Below are 8,424 nucleotides of genomic sequence, written 5' to 3'. Positions count from 1 at the left end.
CGGAGGCAGAGATGAGGGATGTCTGAAGCTTTGCAAAGTTGCATGGAGCTGTGACAGAAGCCCTCCCCTCCTGACATTTATAACCTCGCTACCCCCTGCCCACCGCCATCCCCAGCAGCAAGCATGAGGAACCAAGAAAAGCATGAAGGCCAGGTGCTCTGTCTGAGCCCTCCCTCCCTGTCCAGGGGCCGTGGGGTGGGGTGGGGGGGTTCACCCTGGCGGTCAGGGCAAGCTGTGCCCTGTGCCAAGGATGGGACTTCCTATGGGAGGCACTTCTTGAATGGAGCTGTTTCCTGCATGCTGTCCTTTTGTGCAGGTCCAGGAGAGGGATGGAAGTGGGGATCTACAGCCAAATGCCGGGTTCCTGTGCCTCACAGTTCCTGGGGGTCCCCCTACTCACTGTACTTCCCACCCCTCTCAGCCAATCTCACTGTTTCTAGCCAGAAATGAAACAACTAATGAGCTAGACAGAAGCCCTACGTTACCTCTGGAACTAGATGGGTAATTAACACATAAATAAATAATTAAATAAGGAAGTAAAAGAGAATGGATGAATGAAGCATCCAGGGCTCTAGTCTCCCCAGAATAAGACGCACAAGGTGGTAGAAACACAGAGGAGAAAGGGGATGCCCGAGTGCTAGTCTCAGCTCTGCGGCTGACATGGAGTGTTACCCTGGCCGAGTCACTCCCCGTTGTTGGGAACTCTCTCACTGGACCAAAGAGCTCGCCCTGAATAAATGCCTACAGGAGTGCAGGGACGACATGCGAACGTGGGTGGTTTAATGCAGCCGGTTGGCAGGTGCTGCCATGCCCCCTCATGTCCCTTCACCTGCACCGTTATTGAACCTGCTAAAGGCTTCCTACTGCAAGCACCTGGGTCTCTAAGGCCCCAGGATCATCTTCTTCCACGCACAGGGAGCAGTGCTCAGCCAGAGACGGATGGGAGTTCCGGATCCCCAACTGCCCGACCTTCAGAGGGGACCCCTTGGAGATTTTCCTGCACAGTCCTACAGAGGTTCCCAGTGGGATGGAGTCCCCGTTGCCCCCAGTGGCAACATGCTTCTTAATGCATCTGCAGTTGGCTTCCTTTCTCTTTCTGTCTCCCCCTATCCCCTCGCTCCTGTCTGTACTTTTTGGGGTCACCTGTCAAAGGGAGGACCGCACCAAATCCTCATCTCAGGCTCCACTTCTGAAGGAGCCTCTCCTATGAGACAGATAGGGAGTCGTAGGGATGGGGCCAACACGGGAGCCCATGCCCCACCTAAGACAGCAGCCCCCTGCTGTCACCTAGGAATGTGGCATCTAGAGATGCCAGAAATGGCTACGAAATCTCCCAATTTTCAAGATTTGGCAATGAGTTAAAGTTTCTTTTTAAAGTGTGGCCCAAACCAACAATCTGCAGGTCGTATTCAATCCACAGGCTACATTTTGCCACCTGTGCCAGGTACACAATCACTGTTAGTTCAGGTGCCAGAGAGGCCAATGGATGAAGGCTCCTCTTTCTAGTAAATTCTGGTCCGCAGCCATCTCAGGGTCTAGGCAGTGTCAACAAAAAGGATAGGTGGCCTTTGTGTGGGTGGTGGGCCTCCAGCTGTACCTTAAGGAGAGAGTGGCCAGGAGGTTCCTGAGGTCAGTGACATCCACCCTGGTACAATTCTGGCCCCAGGATGAAGAGCTACCCCCCATCAGGAGAGCCTGCTCCTGGGGGCCCACAGGAACCCCATAGCTTGGTTTCTCAGAAGGTTTCTCCTTCTGCCCCATGGAAAATTGAGATCCTTTATTAGGGGGAGCCATCCCTTGAGGAATCTGAGGCTTATCACCACACTGGCAAAGCCGAGGCCAGACATCACTCAAGATGCACAGAGGAACACCTTCCAACCCGTAAACAGGGCCATCTGCAGCCCAAACTTGAACCCTAAGTGTACAGCTTGAACCTGATGTCAGGGCAGAGAGAGTCCTGCTGCTTTGGGCCTGAAAACTGGTTGAGGTGAGACTGTGACCCGCTGCTGATCAGAATCACAGCTGTTGGTCCAGGAATGACACAATCCTGGGTTCCCACTGTTGTGACGGAGAGCTTTTCCGCTCAAGGTTGCCAAAGCCACTATGCCCAAATTTCAGCTACATGAGCCAAATTTCCTTTCTTTGCTTAAGATCTGGAGGCAATCCCTGCTGACAGCATCTTGACAAGCATCCCTGAACCCCCAAGCCTGGAAATGAATGGGCACCCCATGAAGTACGAAGGCAGCAGGAAGTAGCGTGGGCCAACTGAGACCCACCTCCAAGGCCTGTGAGTGGTGGACCTTGGAGGGTCCACGGCCCCTGGGATTAAGGAAGTGTACGGACTTTTGAGAAAGGGGCCAGAAGCCCTAAATGGTCAAGAAGCTACAGTAGAAAATCCTAGAAAAGCCTCCAGGTGGAATAGAATAAAAAACATCTATCACTGCAATGGTCGCAGCAGTATTTCATTTTGGAGGATTCAGAGGTGCTTCTCAGGATGCAAGAGGCTCTGCCATGGGTCCCGCCATCTCAAAGGCACAGCCAGAAGGCAGCTGAGCAACTAGCTTTCCTGTGGTTTCTTACAAGGAGAGGCCCTCCCCTCCCTGCAAGCTCAGATCTTATCCATCCCTCAAGGTCCAGCCAGGTCCAACTAGTTCAAAGATCGGCTCCCGGCCAGTGCACTTTGAGTTTCCGGGACCAGAGCCTTGTAATCTCACTCTTTGTTTTCTGCCCAATCGCATTCTTAATTGGGCGTTGTCATTTATTTGTCACAATTGTTTTGTCTCCTTTCTCCAGCTTGACTCCAAACTCATTAAAGGCCAGGACAGCTCAGGGCGGCTCTTAGGCGTTATTTCTCCCTTCTGGGGGCAGGCGCAGGGTGGGCGTGGCTGCGCCCTGGTCTCATGGTCCAGCCCCCTGAGATGGGACTTGTACAGGGTCCGAGGAGACCTCGCCAGGGCCCCCGCCCCATGTCTTGGCCACACAGAAGCTCCTCAGAACTTCTCTCAAGACGAACCATGGGTCCCATGTTTAGGAAAGGCAACCCCCACCACCAAATGGGCCATAGTGTCAAAGCCTTCCTGCAGTTATGCTTCTCTGGGTGTCTGGTCCCAACCTTGCATCTGCTCCCGGAGCCTTCACCGGGCCCATGCCCAAGGCGCCATCTTCTTCTCAGCACTTCCTTCCCCTGCCCCATTCCATCCCGCCCCCTTGGCTCTTGATGGCAGAAAGAGAGGGGTTGACTTTCCACCAGGTCGACACCTCACCTCTCTGGCCTTCAGTTCGATTTAGGAGAATGGGCCCATCTCTTTTCCAGCCTTGAGAGATTCTCACCACCCCCTTCTCCCACCTCTCTACCCCTGAAACAGAGTTGCAGGGGTGCGGGTGGAGGGGATCTAGCCAGCAGAGGAAGTAGCCCAGATGCCGAAAACACTCTCCTTTGTGATTTTTCCAGGGTCTATGCTACCTTGTTGATAATGTGAATATTGACAATATTTGAGAAAGCTGTAATGCGAAGTTGGGGAAAACAGTGTGAAGTTCAGTGGTCAGACCTTGAGGACCACGGAGAAGGCAGGAAAGGGGGTTCCTTTTATATGCTCCCTTGCCCCCACCCTGCCCTGCCCCTCAGGCCCTGGACCCACCCCCAGCTCACTACCCCCAGGGGAATCTGCGGTGTCGGGGAGCCCATGAGCCTCCCCGAGACCCAAGATTCAGTCTCTGAGTGAAACACCAGGGCCAAGTGTCAAACTCCTTCCAGAACCATGGCCCTTTTGGAGGTGGGGGATTTAGTGTAGGCTCAGCAGATGAATGGGTTTGCACTCAGCCTGTGCTTCTAATGCTTCTGCAAACAGACGCCTGGCTGACCTTCCTGAGAGCAACTGTGGGCCAGGGCGGGCCACGGCGCCCCGCTGGGTCTCATCTACAGATGAGCCCTGTAGGAATCCCAGCCTGGCTGGGGAGAGGCAAGAAGAAAATGGGCACATGACCGTCCTGAGAGAGCTGAGCTTCTGCACACACAGATGGGATGACACCTCGGGGTGGGAGAAGGCCTTTGCTTTTGTGGGTGTCCCAACACGAGGATGCCCTCTTACCATCTCAGCTGGGGGGCCTCAGGCCACTTCCCTTGCTTGAGAAGTCGGTTCCGCGTCTCCCCTTACCATTGCCCATCCCAGTAATTCCATCAACGTTCTGTTTAACCACGGGGGAGGGGGGAGACTCCCCAGGACCCCAATTCAACAGGCACAGTCCCTCGTGCCTGGAGCTGGCGCCCACTGGGCTGAGGACGGGTCGAGCCGCGAAGAGACTGCGCGCGTGAACTTAGCACGACCACGCAAGCTGGCCACGCCGCCTGGAAGGTCCCCGCGCTGCAGGAATCTTTCTGGTCCCCCAGCCAGAGCTGCTTCTTTCTGAGGCCTGTCACTGCAGCCCTTCAAACCCATTTGACTGGGTTGGAGCGCATCACACTGTCACCAACTCAGTTTTCATTAAGGGGCTGCTTCTCTGTTAGCCTAGCCAAGCAGAAGAACTCAAACACATGCACAAATTAAATCGACATCCAAACTCCACCAATATACAAAGCAATTTAAATGATATTCATTAGAGCGATGACAAGCCCTGATGAGGCTTTCAGGAGCCGGGTCCTTCAGCTTTTGCCGACTCGGTTTCATGGTCACTGAGGCGGAACTCCGGCGACTATACCTCCATTTTTTTTTTTTTTTTAAGCTAAGAAAATGACTCCTTCCTGACACACCTACCTCATTCTCTCTCCTTCCCTTCTTGCTCTGTCTTGGCCCAAGTTTCCCCAGCCCTAGTTTCCGGACACAGGTATGGCCGTGAACCGGAGAGTCACGTAAAGGAAAAAGCAGCCACCCTGACTCCTTTTTTCCATAAATGCTCCAATTAAAACAGATTTCAGTTTCTCGTAATTTCATTTCACTTGGCCTGGGAGATCTCTAACTCACAATTATGACAGTCGTAAATGTGTCCTGGAATCCTGCTGTGGGAAAAAAAAATAATGGAAGTGAAATGTTGAAATGCAACAATTTTTCAAACTTAACCCTCCAAATTTAAAAAGTCATTTCCCAAGTCCTATTTATATATTGTAATTTTTAAAGAGAGAGCAGGATGGGGCCCTACCGCCACCCCTTGCTGCTGCCTGGGGCTACAGTGGAGGAGATAGAGGCCTGGTGTGGTCTGCAGTCCTGGGTGGGCATGGCACTCTCAGGCCTCACGTGTGGGAGCGAAGAGCCATGCCAGCCTCAGGGCCACACCTGAGTCTCCCAGTCCCAGGGAAGGTTTCAAGTCCACTTGGGCAAAGAGAGCAGCAACGGACTGCCTGATTCACCGCCAGCTGAGGGCAAAGCAAGGTCATGGCCACATCCATCAGCACTCTGGGCTTTGGAGTTTGCAGCCCAGATAATATTCACAGCAGGGGGAATGATCAGCAACTTCATACACTGATGCCTGCACTTCTGTTTATAATTTTATGCTCAAGGTTAATTATGTGCGTCCTTGCCTTTGATCAGAGATATTAGCACGTGAGAATGTTGCCTGAGCCCATATCGGGAAAATAAGGATTCTAAGAAATACCCATGGACTGAAAACACACTTTCATCCTTAAGGCATGAGCTCTTAATTAGGAAAAAGCTCTTAAAAAATGGTATAGACAGCACTGTCCAACTGAACGTCCTGCGATGATGGGAATTCTCCATGTCTGTGCTGTCCAAAGAGTAACCACTAGCCACATGTGGCTACTGAGCATTTGAAGTATGGCTGGTATGACTGAGGAATGAAACTTTTCATTCTATTTCATTTAAATTTGAATCATCACATGTGGCTGATGGCTACTATATTTGACCGCTCGGGTTAGACAGTAAATAACAGTGTATTCTAATTCCTGAGTAGCTAATTGTGGATGTTAATCTCTGGAAAGAGGTCACCTTGCTGATCGTCATTATCATCAGGAGTGATTTATTAAGAATATATTAGTACATGACATTATACAAAGGTGGTAGAAAAGCTGTTCCTCTGATCTTTTATCATTAGAATTTAATTTTGAAAACACCTGGCTCTTTGGACCCGGGGTAGCGCACTGACCCCTGAATGCTGAGCCTCAAGAAGCCACTAACTTTAAGTAGGTCACTCCTGATGTCCAAAGCCGTGGCCGAAGTCACCACCAGGCTGTCCAGGACTGTCAGGCCACTGAACAACAATTTGGCAAATCCATTGTTTTGGCTGAGCAGGGAACACGGTCCCAAATCGACAGTGCTTTGGGATGCCTTTGGAACCATCAAAGCCCACCCATTACCGGGTTTGCTTGCCTTTACAATCTTCCTAGGGGTAGCCTGCTGTCAAATCCTTGGAGATCAAAACACGGTGCCTGTGTGTCCAACAGCATCTCCCTCTGGCTTGGGGAAACTCGATGGCTGTGTGGAGAGCGAGTACCTCCCTGGAAGCGAAACCCTGCTTGCTCCCTGCTTTCTGCACGGACACCAGGAGTCCAGGCCTCGGCAGTGACTAAGGCTGCCACGTGGCACACACGGGAAGGCGGGGTTTGTCAGGACGAGCTTTTCCTCCCAGAAGCTTTATGCTAAGAGACAGAACCGAGGCTTCCCCCAAAGGAGTGAGATGGGTTCTGAAGCTAACTATAGCATATTTTGCAAAGGCCAGCATACCCTGGAATCGTGTGGGAACACAGGCACGAGTACCTTGTCTGCATCTCTGAGGTCAGCTGCGGGCTGAAAGGCATCGACTGGCACCAGGTCCCCGGGGAAATGCATTTTTAGGTTTCCTTTTGCCAAAGATTACACATGCTTACTAATAAATCCCTAGGGAGAAAAAAGGTTAGTGTTTCTCTTACCAAAAGAATAACTTATCTGGCAGAGCAAAAATGGTAATTTCTCCATTAGCTAAAAGGATAATAGCTATTATTTTAAAGTATTTATTATTAAAGAGTGGTGTTGGGGTTTGTGTGTTTTCATTCTTATGATTGCTTCCTATAATACCAAGTGGATTATTTCTGTGCTAAATAGTCAACAGAATAAAATGCGATTGCAATTTTCCAATTTCAAAAGAGCTGCACAGACGAATTTGAAAAAAAATGAAATCATTTGATTTTTTTTTCTTTTTTTCTATTAGATGACTTAGAAATCTCGGGAGACAATAGTTTCAACGCAGGATTTGTTCAATGTAGCCTCGTTTCCCATCAGCTCATGTCCTTCAACTACCATCAGGCTTCTATCTTCAGGGTTCTGCTCTCAAGATGGAGCTTAGCTCTTCCCAGAGCTTGGCAGGTACTAGGGCCTTTTTTCTCTTTTAGTAGTCCGTCACCAGGTCTGTGAAACAATGGGTGGGCCAGGGGTTGGGGGCAGTGAAGTCCACTGAGCTGGAGTGGTCTGATTTTAAGAGAAGGAATCCTTCCAGATCTGCAGAGACCACAGCCCTGAGCTCTGCTGGGGAGGCCTTCCTGGGCTAACCACTGCCACCTAAGCTCTCCTTAGCACCCGGCAGAGAAGCAGCTCTTTGGTGGTTATCAATATATTTTTTTTCCTTTTTGCAGAATGAAAATAGAACGAAGATGCCAGGGAGATCTGGGTCTTCATCATAACCCACCCTCTTTAACTATGTAAGATTTTGGTTAATTATAGAATTCTTGCTGCCTCAAACTTAAAGATACATCACTGATATTTTTTGCTAAATGTTGACGGCAGCGAATAGCTAAGATGTGGCATATTGATTTCTTGTTGTGAAGTGAGCTGTTCAAGCTCCATTTAAGATTTTCATCTTGCATGTAGCCCTGAGCACATCATAGCACCATAAATTAGTTAAATTGCACATTTATCACAAATGTTATTTTAAGATACTGCGTAAATGTGATGGCTGGAAGATATACAGTAGGACTGCAACAAGCCTGGGCTTGGGTGGGGTGAGGTCAGGGTCACCTACGCACCTGTGATTAAAACCTCCCTCACTTGGCACCATCCCTCCTCCTCCCTGGACTCGTTTAAAGACCTGACTTGGATGACCCATTCCCTCCTGCACTCACATTCTCTATTAACAAACATCAACCGTAGGCGAACTAGTGCACAGCTGCATCGGCCTTGGAATACAACTTTAGATCTTCCCAACTGATCTCAGGAAAATCAGGGACATTCTGGGCTGTGAATGGAAGGCTCTTTTGGACAGTGGCCCACTCTCCAGCCAGGAGAGGGTTTGATGACCTTGAGAGTAAATGGCCCTGCATTTCCAAGTGGGGTGAGGCCCTAGCCAGCCCCGCCTCCTGCCATGATGCATGGTTGGGAGATTGCCATCATGCCAGGTTAGGTTTGCAGTCATGACTCAGGTCCTCCGCTGCCCAGTTACTATGTTTCCTCTAAAGGTAAAATTAATTTCTGGGCCCCATTAATATGAGCAGTCCTTTCTTGGCTA

This window comes from Balaenoptera physalus (assembly GCF_965194825.1).
Source record: "Balaenoptera physalus genome assembly, chromosome: 19".
Classification (NCBI taxonomy): Eukaryota; Metazoa; Chordata; class Mammalia; order Artiodactyla; family Balaenopteridae; genus Balaenoptera; species Balaenoptera physalus.
This window is presented reverse-complemented; position numbering follows the sequence as displayed.